The following is a 14,042-nucleotide window of genomic DNA, read 5'->3' as shown; positions in this document are numbered from 1 at the left end:
ACTGTCACCCCTTCTCTGTTCACAACAACACCCGAGGAGAGGAGAAGAGGGCTTCGGAGCTCTGTCCAACCTCACCACCCTGACGGGCATTCGTCCCTGACTTTCCCAGCTCTGTGTAGAATGTGAGGGGTGACTGCAGGACCCCCGTCCCACCCGCTCACCCCACCCAAACCATCCACAGCTGCATGTGTGGAGCAAAGTGTTGGGCTCAGCACAATTGCTGGACAGTGCAGGCGTGGGCCTCCATCAGTTATAGACTCAGTCAGTCAGTCATTCAAAGCCTCAACTAGAGTAAACAACACTGGGTGGCATTATGTGTGAGCGGGGGTGTGTATCTTAGACGGCACAAAGCGGTCAGGAAATGATGTCATCGCCATTTGTGACCCAACAGCTCTTCTGCCATCATCTTTACATGAGTTGCATGTCTTTGGCCTGAAAGCTTCCATTTCGGTCTTCAAACCGTCTTCAGACATTTATTCTTTGACACTCAAATGCGAACGCTATCTACCGCTGAAAGTTATCAGGGAAACATAACCCGAAGTGACCAATGGACGATAACAGCCTCATTAAATACAGTGCGTTGGGCCTCAGAGTCACTGTTGCAAAACGATGAACGACATGAAAAGTTCTTGCCCCCAAAAGGCCTCCAGAAGAGCCGCCTGGCGGTAAACAACAAAGGCGCAAACTTGGTGAGCCGCACCACACACACACTCACACACACTCAGCAGCACAAACAAATGTGTTCCGGGCTCCAAACACAATCAATGCGTAGTATTACTGTTTTCATTTCAGTAGCAGCTCACATGACTCATGCTGTACATCTGCCAGCTTGATGCCGCAGAGCAACAAATCCACCAAGAGAGCAAGGTTTCCTCACATGGCAGCAGCCCACCCCGGAACAAGAACTCGGTGTCATTCTTAGCTCACGACGCGAGACCTAAACACCTCTTGTCATGGGAACCAATAACCACTCTCCTCAGCTCAAAATGACCGTTTACCTTTGTGTCAGGTACCCTTTATACTGCTATCACTGGAGGAAAATGAAAAGAAGTCCCGGAAAAACAGTCACTTAAAGGACTATTTTCCCTTAAATGACTGGAGTTGCGGATCTTATTCGAATATGTAAAGTTTTCTTGATGCCATCGTTTGTGCAGCTCAGAAGCAGAGCAGAGTGTTCTCTGCATGAACAACAATACTAATATAAGACACTTTTTCCCTTCATTTTAAGAAACAGCAACCTGACAACAACAGCTGTCAGGCTCCCTAGGAGATGCTCCCTAATTTTAAGATTAGGCCCCTCATTTTTCTGATAAAAGCTTGTAGTCATTGCTGGGTCAGCTGAACACGAACCCCCACTTAACTGCGCGTTTTTAGTACAAGGCTACTGTGGCATTTCACATGACACACAGGGATTTAATATACAACCCAGCCTTCACGGGTTACATCGAACTTTTGTTAGATTTTACTTTAGAGAGGTTTGTTCTTTTCACCTCCTGCAGGCTATGTCTTTAAACAAGATTATTAAGAACATCGTGCGATGGATTTGAAGGTTTCAAAAACCCAACAGACGCACCGACAGTGACCTACGGAGCTCACATTTACACACACGTTTGGCAGCTGGCCATAAAAAAAATGTCTACAGACAGACAGACAGAGGAGGAAGGCTGCACATGACTGGAGATGCTGTTGGCCACGCTGCTGGCGTCTCAAAGGACAAAAACACACAGCGACGGAGATCGCACCTCACAGGGGGGGGGGGTATGCTCATTGTGTCACCATAACAAGGAACCCTGCAACCGAGTCAGATAGACTGACTGATCATGATTGTCCAAACAGGAAGGAATTATCATCAATCAGTCATGGCATGAAAAGAGAAGCTGATCGTGCTGACAGGCCTCTGAGGGGTGAGCTATAACTGAGACACCCTCCAGGCAGGGCTGCGACAAATCCGACAGCCGATGCTAAACGGTAGTCGCAGTGTGAGAACTCTTTCCCCGAATGGTGCATTTGATGTCATGTTTGAGCGTGCGGTTACAAATCCGAAAGATTTTGCAAACCGATGGACGTGAACTTTAGGGGTAAAATCTAATCGAACCGTTTATTCACACCATGTCATAGAAATAATTTCCCTAAGAATGCCCAAACTGATGATTAAAAAAAAAAAAGTACTAATAACTGAGAGGAAACTGGTTGAAAGAAGGAGTTCTCATGTCATCTCAATGAAAACAAACAGGATTTAAATAATGACGCAATTTTGCTGTGATGACAGCTGTAAGAATGTCTTTCATTCGCACTAAAGTGTAAAAACTGATAGGCGCATTCAGAATTCATAATGACCCTCTGAAATTAAAAGCTACATGTTAAACCCATTAACTCTGTTTCCAGTCCATAAAAGAGTGAAGAAGCTGAGGCCAAAGTCACGTCAAATCCTCTCCGTCAACTCGGCGGTATATTTGGCTATTGACCGAGCACATTCACACAGAGGCTCTTTTACCTGGGAACTGACATATGATGCACTTCTCCAGGGACACTGCTAAATTCATGTCAGATTGCACACAGAACGCAAACTGGAACAGCATGCAAGCTTCCCGAGAGGTTGTTTATCAGCGGCTGTGAATTCATTCTGCAGCGAGCTTCAAAATACTACAAGACGTTATAGATGGTGATGGTGTCATTTCAGACGAATGCTGGCAGCGATGACCTCAGGCGCAGAGAAAAGATGTCGAAACCAGTGCTAAAAGGCTTTATATAGCACCCTTTAACAATGCCCTTCATCAGTGGAAACGAAAAACCTGTTCACAAAGTGCCTCACATCCCCGTGTCCTTCTGCTGTTAAGTGTGTTTACAGCATTTTTCTTTATCACTCGCGGTACCCTGAATCCAGCCTCAATAGAGCTCTGTGGCATGAAAATATCACTGGTCAAAACTTTAATGGCAATCGTTACATTTTGTGTAATTTACCAAAAATCGAAGTCTAAAGGCTTCCATTTGGCTTCGCTACTAAAATGAAAACTTGGCAACGAGTCAAGTGCAGTTAGATGGAGTTAGAAAATTTGAACATATACAACTTGTAAGCCTCTCTGCTGTGCTTCAGCTCTTCTTCCATGGTCCATTCCTGCAGAGGAGGCTCTCATACAAGCAAGTAGCCATGACAACTGGGGAAGTGACTGAGACCAGACTCTTTCTGGCTCTAATTGGTTGGTTTTTTTTGCTCAAACATGGTGGATTCTTGCAAACCACATTAGAAGTTTCAAGAGACGCACATCGGGAGCTGATATATATTTTCTTTTTACAGACTGTTTCATGTGCGATTGCCAGAACAGAGCGACGATCTTGGGAAATATGGGGGGAAAAAATTATTAAAGTCACCAAATTCTGTCTTTAGCTGCTACATGTAAGGGCTCAGCTTTCAGACAAAAAGAGAATAATCAATGAGCTGAAAATCATCAGACCAAACAGTGTAGACACTAAATCTACTTTAACACGGTACTGTAATGCATGTAGGTCATCACTGTTGCTTTACACCCTGCAAATGCACCACTCTGCTTCAGTCTCAGCACCCCAATCAAGCCCGTTTCCAGCTGCAGCCGACAGCTGTTCTCAGGTTGCAAGAAGGACAACTCTGCATAAATGTCTGTTTAACAGGGTTCATTTTAATTTCATAGGGCCATAACGTTGCACATCAAAGCTATGTGAAACTGATTATTACAGCTTCAACAACAGCATGTGATCAAATGAAAACATGACAGGCAGTGATGTTATATGGAAAAGTTAAAAGAGACAAGAGACCAAAATACGAGTTTTTCTTGTTTAAATAAATCGCCCCTATGACCCTGAATAGGATGCGGCGGGTACGGACAATAAATAACTGAATGAATGTGCATTTCTACAATAAACAAAGCAAAGCTGGACCTTACACAACATGTGGAAAGGAGTGCATCTCTGAGGCAGATCGTTTTATGATACTCAGTAATACTGAAATCAAGCCTCGTCAAAACTAGAGTATGAAGCGTTTCTGCCATCTGATTACTTCCCCCTTTAATTAAACTCACTGTATGAAGCACTATTCTGACTCAAACATAAGGTTTTTATGGTCCATGTTTCTGTGTCGCTTACCTAGAAGTGTGCTCTTGAGCATTTTGGGTGATAAGTGCTAATACGGTACATTTCATTCATTTCAGACAGGGGGAGCTACAAGTGAAAAGGTTAAGATCAACTTCTTTTTAACTGCATTGGTTGGGAAAGAAAAAAAAAGTGTGAGGACACTGATGACAGCACGGGCCCTTGATGCCTTCACATTCTGAGCATCTGCTCTTTCGTAGCTCGTATCATTTCCCTGCCCCTCAGCTTAAGGGTGCCGCAAGCTTCCTGGGGACACAATATCAGCTGATAGCGTACGCTAAAGCTAACATTCAACGAATCTTAATGTTTCTGTTCTTCCATAAACTTTCCACAGTGTCTAAATCTAAAGCTTTACCTTAATTCTGGGAGCTTTAATGAGGATGGGTTGTTGGTTTTTTTTTTTCCTCAGTACAAACATCTGGTTCCGGTGTAAAGGCAAGACTTTTAAGATACTTTAAACAAGTTTTAAGCAAGTTTTTCTATTTGACAAAGGAAGTGATAACGGCTTAGAAATTTGATTAAAACAACCCCAGTTCTTGATTATGCTTACCGTAGGCACATTTTTTCATAATCTGCATTTGAGTATATTGCAGTTCAAGAGTTGTTCTCAATGTAACTTGCAAATTTTTTATTTTTTTTTAAAAACCCACTGATTTAACTCTATCAGATCGACTATCATTTCAAATCTGATCTCTGTACAGTGACTTTCTTTGTGACTGAAACAGCCCGTTTGTTCGGTCGCACAGCCAAACCGACACAGCTTTTCTGCTCCGTTTTTTTAGCTAAAGCAGCTGCTCGAGAAACCTGAGAAACTATGTTACGGCCGATACTCACACGTGTGGTAAACAGATCAGAGCCCAGAATGATTCCACGCTCGAGGATTACATGAACGACTTTGTGAATAATCACTTCAATCCGATGAGGTTTAACCACAGAAAATTTCAATTGCCCACTTCAATATTCTTAAGGTAGCATTCATCCCACCTCCTCCCATGAAAAATGCAAGATTTATAAATGCACAAACACCTTCAACAACTCATAAATATTCAGTGCAGTCAAAAAACAAGCAAGACAAGATGGTGAGAGTTTGCTAAGAAGGAAAAATGAGCAGCTGTAGACTCCAGAAGACTCCATAAATATATATTTTATGAAGTATAGAAATGCCCTCAGTCATTAATATTGAAACTTGAGCAATTAAATAAGTCTGGCATGAGATCCCACACAAATGTCAGAGCGACTGATCAGTCTGTCATCATCTCAAGAGTATTCGCCCTCAGACAGAATTTGAGGTTTTTAATCGTGAGACTAGAATAAAGAAGAGAGGTGATAACCAAAGTCTGTAAAATTCGACCAAACGCAGTCACTGGGATCATCTGTTCAGACAAAATGACTCATCGCGTTATTGTCTGAGAAGACCCACAGATTCAAGGACAACTTTGTCTTTAATCCATGTCAGGTACTTTAACTTTTTCCTTTTTTTTTTTTTGTCTTCTATTGATCTTCACTCATCAGAGCGGCTCCCCTGCAGATGAGGCAGCCGCAGGAAAAAGCCAGGCTTGACATCAAGGAACCACACTGAGCCTCCCTCCTACAAGACGGTCACATTCAGGAGGGACGGGTGGAAAAGCTGCAACTGAGTTCAGCTGAATTCTGCAACTCAAAGCCATTACATGTGATCATACACGCCACACATGATCTCCCTCTCACTGACAGGCTGCACACTGCACCTGCTGTGTCGGATGACGGAGCACACAGGACCTCGGCTCATACAGCATACAGTACCTTACAACTAAGTGGTGCTTTAATGATTAGAAGATTAGCTATCAGAACATTTAGCGGCATAATACGCTGACAAATTTCACTGTTTCAATAACACATCAGTTAATCGGGGGAAAATGATTCACTTAAAAAGTAACAATCATTAGTTCTAAAAACCAAATTAAAATCCATTTCGGTTCCTTCCTCTCTGTGCTCCTGCCAAAAGGAGTTGGCACGTCTTGCTAATCGATGTCCCCTCTGAGTGAAACCGTGCCAACGCCTTCATAGTCACACGTCAAACTGTGACCGATTCTTTTCAGATGTTCGATCACTTAAACGCGATCAATGCTACATATAATAGGTGTTGGGAGGGACAGAGAGCGTCTATTTGGAACAAAGCGAGAACAATTTGCACAACATTCAGAATTTTTAGCTAAATAGGGCTTATAAAGACTTTTTACTTGTCGAAACAGGTCTAAATGTGGCACCTTGGCACCTCTTTTCACTGACGATGGACAGGTCGATGTGTTGCTATGAACAGGAAAGCCACACCTCCACCGAACTGCGGCTGTTGCTTCAAATAGCAGAGCAGTTGGCTTTGACCGCCACTCGGATAAACACATTTGTCTTCGTATCTTTTGGATTTCGCACCCTGCCTTTGTTTTAACAGATGTGTAACAGACAGAGTGTTTCACAAATGATGTGGCGAGTGGGTGTTCGCTCAGTCAAAGGTCATTTCTATTTAAAGGGATTTTTCCAGATGAAATGTGTTTGAAGTGCAGGGGGGGTGGGGGGGGGGTGCTTGCCTGTGCAGAATGGGGAAACACAGCAAGGTCATTCCATTGGGATCACAGTATGCAAGAGTGTGTGCGCGAGGTGCGAGGAGAGAGAGAACTAACGTGGGTGAGAGTGTGTGTCAGTGAAAAAGCAAAAGCCACCGTCCACATGTTGGTGGGACTGTGTCATCATCAAGTGCAGTTAAACAATATTTACATCCATTTTCTAATGCTCGGTAAGCAGCAGTCTTCTCAGACAAAATGCACAAGCAGAACTTGGCAATGTGCTGTGAGGCCCAGCTCCTCCTTTGTCTCCTGTGACTCCCAGAAGAGAATCTGATTAGGATTGTATCGATGGGCTCGCAGACTGACAGCACTTTAAAAACACACTCATGCACAGGAATTCACCCAGAGCAATGAAAAGTCGCACACACACACACACACACCGAGCGCTGCCAAGAGCTAAATGACACTTCGGTACAAAGCCTGGAGTTTAAATAAACCTCCCATAACCGAGCTGCACAATGCCACAGCTGCAAGAGAGGGCCTACAAATATAGGTTAAAACAGTTTCACTGTCGATTACACAGAATGCAGAGTGGGCCGCTGGCACCGCAAATCTGATTACTTAACAACCGCTGAGTGCACAAAGAGCCCCCTGGTAATGCTTTTGGCCTCTAACTCTGACCAACTTAATTATCGAAAAATTACACACAAAAGGAAAAAATAAATGCTGTAATGGTGTGTTTATTTGGTAAGTTGTTAATTGCCAACACATGTTGTCCATCTATGATTATCACCACACAGCATGCCCCCCCCCCCCCCCCCCCCCCCCCCCGTCAGTGCAGTACTGTTTTGTTTCACATTTTTTGATCTAATGCAACATTAGCACCTTTGGTTTTCTTTTTCTTTTCTTTTTTTGAAGCAATTTAAATCATTTCAGCCATTTATGAATCTTAAACACTGGCTAAATGTGTGGATTTGCTGGTCTTCGCCAGCTCATTGAACAGCTTCGGATCTTTTCAACACTGTACCGTAAAACTGGCGCCTCCACACCAGACTCCCAGAAGCAGCCTGCTACAGTAGCTCCGGTTCGATTGTGTCTTTGTTCGCAGGTTAACATTTCCTAATGAGTTTTGCTTCCTGATAATTCAAATTCTTATCTAAGCCGGTTTAGAAGCCATTTTGATTTTAGCTGACACCATTTATCTCATGAGCCACAAAGCCAGCGGCAAAGCTGTTTCCGACTGGAAACGGATAATTGAGCTTTTCAAAGACCCAAATCATCTCGAGAATAAGACATCTAATCCAGACAAGCTGAAGAGGTGGCATTGTGGATGTAGGGCTGGAGAGCGGGTTGTTAGAAGTTCAAACCTTTTCTTCACTCGACTGTCACAGAGAATGTAAAATCACCGGCAAATTAAGTGAACAAACTTGAAACGCTGGCCAGAACAATACAGGGAATGTAGTCCTATGTGTTTCCTATTTAGAACTTCAGTTGAACTACACAAGCAGACAGAGACTGCACACAGAATGGCAGGAGTAAAGGAGGAGGGACTGCGGTACTTCTCAACAACAGAAGGTGTGATGCCGGGCAAGTTACTGAGAAAATCCATGTTATCAGCTCCGTTGTTGCCAAGCTACAAACACAACACCCGAATGCATTCAGAGTGATATTTGGAGATTTGAACAACGCCTCTCTCTCTGCCACACAAGCAACTTTTTTTTTTAAACAGCATGTTAACCCATTTTTTTCTTATATTTTTATTCACCTATTTACTTATTTATCCTCAATCATTGATATCGCAGCTGTAGAATTTCCATTCTGGGTATAGAAAAAGTCCCATTCAATTCAATTCAATAGCAAAACTGTGCATATTTAAGGCAAAAACAAAGCTTCCACTCGGACTGGCATTGGATGAAAGGTGTAAATCATAGCGGCATGGTAGAGTATTGTATGTGCAACAGTCCATGTATCAAAATAAAAAGAAACAGGCAAGTAGGAGCACAAACAATAATGTTTAAAATCATTAAACATTTTTCAGAGTGAAATGTGAACGTTTTCACTTCAACACCACGGGCCGTGCCAAACATAACAGCGGTGAAATGAAGAGCCCACTATAGCACCCTGTCCAGAAACTCATCACCCACAGCCACAGAGTTGAAACCTTAATCAGCAGAGCTATTAAGCATGCTCACTGAAACAGTCCAACCAACGTATGCAGACACTTTGCCCTCCTGTTGGCTGGCAGTAAAGACGAAGTCGCCCTGCCAGCAGCTCACTTCTGTTGCAGTAACATAAGAGCCAACTTTCACCTTGTTCTACCGCTGGAGCTGCAAAAATACAACTGAGACCATGCAAGAAGCTTTTTTAGCACAATGCAAAATCGCACTGAGAAAAAAAGCCCACAGTGCTACATTTGTTTGACGTTTTTACCCTCTTTCTCTTTTTTACCTGCATCCAAGGTCACAGCTTCGGCTTCGTGACTTTTGCTCCCCTCCAAACATGTGAATACCACCAAATGCTGCTTGCACCACGCACTTCTCCTGACTATAACAAGGAGGCGGGAGTGTCAGCGTGCAAGCATGGCCGAGGGGTAAAGAGATGGAATACAATCTGAGCACTACAAACACGCAAAGTCATGTGCACATACACACACATAGAGGCACCCGGCTGAATTCTTAGCAGGCCGATGCCACCAGTAAATTCCTCCCTTGGCCTGGTGAGCATGAGGCAGAGATGTGTTCGGTTCAGCTTCGTGCTGCTGCTGCACTCACGGGCTCAGGCCATCTACCACCATCAACCAACCCACGCATCGCAACCACAAACAGCCTTTTTAATTTCATTTTCAGTCAATCTCTTCCTCGTGCTATCTCCTTCGCTCCACCCCGCACTCCCACTCAGGCTGAGAAGCATTCCGAATCGCTCCCTCATTTGATTTAATAAAAGGTGCAGCGATATCCACAAAGTATTTGGAAGGCAAGCAGAGAGCAGACATATCTGCTGTGCAATCGTGTGACGTGAATGGCATGAAAAACACAGATTATTATCCAACTAGTCTGTCATTTGGCCATCCTGTTTTTTTTAAGAGACAAGGGATAGAACTCAAAGATACTTAACATACAGATCAATATCAACTTGTTAGTTGTCACAGAACTCCCCCGTCACTCAAAGAGGTCACCCAGTGAGTTTCATTCTTAATATTTAAATAAGAGGGTTCTATAAAAATGAATGGTCTACACAGCTGTCATGAAATCAGTCATTAAGTGTTTATCAACTGTAAAATGGAGGCGGCTGAAAGCAACATTTCCCACATGTTTAAGCTTGTTGAACAGTGTCATATTCCTGAGGGTTTAATGGCACTACTTTAACAGTGTCAAGCAAAATGTGATCGTTTGTTTCCACCGAAGGACACCAACTGTGCACAGTCCCTGAAGAAAAAGCTGCACCGACAGAGACAGTTTTGCAAGTGCTTCCAGTGTTAAAATGTCGTTTTGCCATGAAAATAGACTTCAGGTTAGCAAACATTGTGTTAAAAGCCCCGGTGAATGGGTGTGAACACTTTCTCGGTTTAAAACAACAGCTCAGTGCTGCAGCTAATAATCAAAAGTGAAACCATGGAGGAGGAAAGTTTGGACAGCGCTGTTATTTCTTCTTTTTCTTTTCTTTTCTTTTTTTTTAACATGATCTCAGCCTCCTCCGAACAGCAGTCAAATGAACCGACCCCTTCTGGTCATGTCTGTTCATGTGACTACGGCAGTTCACGCTTGTGCTGTTTTGACATTTCTACTGTACTTCCGTACACGTTACAAAGTCTGACCGAGTCAGACTGCCGTCTGAAAATGTCACGAAAGGCAATTCATTCGCGATAGTAGGAAGTTCAGTTGCAAAAAGAGCAAAGATAGCAGGACACCTTTGTATATGAAAGGGGCCAAAGATGATCAAACACAAGAGGGCAGACAACAAGCTGGGAGGATGGATGGAAGTAAGCGCATTGTGTAACATTATCTTTAGTGGCAGGTGGGACGGTGAGTAAAAGTCAGAATTAGAGAATCAGAATGTTGAGTAGATGTGCAGCTTGCAAAAAAAACAAAAAACAGGCTCAATATTTTCTTCAGACTATGTTGCAGAGGAAAAGACACGAATCTGGGTTGCGGTTCACTTCTCCTGGATTGAAGAAATTCAGGACCAAATGCTCCTCTCCAGAGGAGGCTTGTCGGTCTGTCCCCACATAAAACAGACACAGGAAGTGACTCTTAAGTGTGCCATCTAATTTTTTGACTGTGACTTGATATTTTAGTCGCTTGGTTGATCCACATCCACAAGGTCGACGCGGCTGGCTGACGAGCAGGACTTGAAAGGATTACAAAAGACAGTATTTTGTGCCCTGAAAGCGTTAGACGCATTTACTCCTAACTGGTGACAACTTAGCTCGAAAATGACATAAAACTGCTTTTTTTGGGGGTGCTTTAGGTTACGGTAAAAAGGAAAAAAAAAAGATGCATCGAACTGGATTTTCTCCTGTCTATATACAGCAGGAATACAAAGGGCACTACACCAAGATGAATCTGCAACTTGTATAACCTCATCTCTCATTTATCTCATCACAGACTCAACTCCTGCTTCGTCTTGCACACACCGGGACGTCTTTGTCACGAGCCGCTGCTCATTTTTTCAGACAGGAAACTGCTCCAAGTCAGCGTATGACCTCAGGGGCCCTGCACCTGATATACAAAGCATCATTTTGTTTATTATATCACAGTGCTTTTATGTTGCCAGGCAGTTTCACCATCTCTGGTTTCAGTGTGACCCAGTAAAATACAGAGCATCTCTAGCAGCGTGGGGGGGGGGGGGGGTATGGTGGGGTGAGATGGGACTGGCAGAGGCAGGCCAGTAGCTCAGCAGTGCTGGCAGACTAAAAACAACATGGTGCCAGCAATAACTGAGGCAGACATGGCCATCGCTGTCATTACTGATATTGACACCTGCTGCTGAATCCCAGACTAGTGCAAGGAAGTGACCGTCCGTTATTTTATGCAGCTTTGAAGGAAGCTTTACTATGCTTTTAAGTCAAAAAGAGACAACTGAAAGATTACAGATAGCGAAACCCAATGAGGAAGTAAATTTTAGGCTTTCTCACTGAAATGACTTTAGTTCAATCCCTCTTACAGTAATAATAATTGATGGGGTGAATACACAGAGTCCGGAACTCGTGCTTTCGTTCAGGCTTCATTAAACCCAAAAGATTTTAACCATAAATGTGAATAAGGTGACTGACAAAACACGTTGTTTGGGTTAATGGTTCCATATAGTGAGCAGTATATCACATGTGAGGACGTGTGCAGAGCGTCTCGAATAAAATCTTTAATCAGAAATCCCTTCAGCAGCATTGGATTTTTATTGCACTCGGTGCATTTGGGAAATGGACTCGCATCACAGCCACTAATAAAACCGCATTTCTAATTTTGTAGGCGCCTTTTTGGAGAGTTACTGGATGTTGCAAAGAAATTATTTAAAAAAAAAAAATAGAAGAAATAAGCCCAACCTTCACCTTCACAATCTTATCATCCAAAAGCATTGACACGAAATGAAAGAATTCAGGCACAAATCATGAGAGATCTTTTTAAAAAGAAAAAACCTCTCATCAGCTGTTCCTCACAGAATCATTTCAGAATCACTCAGTCTGTTGAAAAGTTAGTCAATGAATAAGTACAAACATTCATTGAGAAAGCCATCACTTAGGGTCAAATGAAGATATTCTCGGTAATAAAATCGGAAAACATCCCTGCCTGTAGTAGGGATGTTAACAGTAAGTGTATCTGTTGCAGTATTGGTCTTCAAACATTAACCAGTGGAACATTTTTGAACGCCTTCACAGAGCAGCTGATAAGAAGACCTGCCGGCTGATTACAACATACAAGTCCTGGTGCTGTACAGAGAGAGACAAGGGTGCTTGTAATGATGCTAAAAGTTGTAATGAGCTGAAGTGACGAGGGGTTTTGAAAACTGAACGTTCTTTCACGTGTTCAAAACATGTTCTTGGCTGCAAATCCCAGCATGCATTCTGAGTTAGAGCAGAATAATGTCGATGAACGCTAAAACAGAGCAGAAACGAACAGACTGGAACAGATGCATCCACCAATATTAGTATTTTTTTCATTAAAAACCTCTCAACCTACAGTGGGGCCAATGCGTAGCAAACTGATATAATTTTCATCACGCGGTTGGTGAAGGAAAACATGACGACAAGCCCCGAATATCAGGGATTCAGCGCTGCCCCGGCTGCCATTTTCTTTTATTTTGTTTGAGATTACATCAAAATCATTTTCTTCCTTTTTGCTTTTTTTTTTTAGTCATCAGTGGGGGCTAAGCAGATGTAGCCTTTATTGTCCACTGCGCTAAAAGATACCCTCGTTTTCTGTCCACACAGGAGAGAGCTGCACAGGCTGTTTGCCACATTAGTGGGGTGACAGAGGGAAGGGCAGCTCGATCCGCCACTCTGCTCCTGAATGAAAACTCTCTCCAATTCAGACATTTGTGGTTCCCAGAGGATGAATCCTGTCGACCAAAGCGATAACTTGACTTCTCATCCAGCATAACCTGACATTTGTGGCTGACATTTGTAGTAAAAAGGGAAATATGTGTACAGCTTTGGATAGGAAAGCTGTAGTTTTAGCCTGGGATGACTTGTGTTAAACTATTTGACTCCTCTGTCTTTGTCTAATGAAAACTTCAAAAAGTACCATCCAACCAGCTACTGAGAGCCGTTTTATGCCTTAGAGAACGCATCCATCTCAGGCCGCGCAGGCAGACATGCACGTGTCCATTTGCTCTCTCAAATGGGCTTTTCTTTCTTCGTTGTAATCATCTCTTTTTCACATATTTCACTGCTCGTGATAGACGGACGGGGCAAGAATATTGTTTTCCCAAATGTCCGTTTACCGGGTTTCTGCCCGTATGATTGGCTGTCTGACATAAAACCAGCTGTGAAGACAAAAACGCCTTTCAGGAAATTCCAGAGATTGTCGACCTGAAGCACTCAAAGCATCTGCACAAAAAAAAAAGGCAAAATGTGAAAACTTTTCCTCAAGGCGACTGTATGCTGCTATGTTTGCTCGCTCCCCACGAGGAGCCATCTAAAAAAGTGCTGGAATTTGAACAAAAGAGCATAAAACATTTTTTTCTTCCGTAAACGCACTATGGGTGCAGCTCTGAGAAATCAAATTGTTTTCATAGTCAGTGAACGCACCACTCAGGCAGCATCAACCACATGTTTGCTGGCCTGCAGTTAATGCTGAATTGTTTGCAGTTTACACATTGTTTCACAACTGAATATTTTGTTATTGATGGTCAATGTTTTCTTTTCAGCTGAATGTTAAATCAAAA

The 14,042-nt window shown here is 43.0% G+C and overlaps 1 protein-coding gene across 7 annotated transcripts in view; it reads right to left on the bottom strand.

The window, feature by feature from the left end:
* Positions 1 to 14,042, bottom strand: part of plekha7a (pleckstrin homology domain containing, family A member 7a) — a 126,890-nt gene that overhangs the window by 68,186 nt on the left and 44,662 nt on the right. The gene's annotated exons all lie outside the window — the stretch shown is intronic.

This window comes from Leuresthes tenuis, unplaced genomic scaffold (assembly GCF_036924035.1).
Source record: "Leuresthes tenuis unplaced genomic scaffold, fLeuTen1.0.hap1 SCAF_5, whole genome shotgun sequence".
NCBI classification, from domain to species: Eukaryota; Metazoa; Chordata; class Actinopteri; order Atheriniformes; family Atherinopsidae; genus Leuresthes; species Leuresthes tenuis.
Note: the sequence above shows the minus strand (reverse complement) of the source record. Positions and strands in the feature narration are given on the sequence as shown.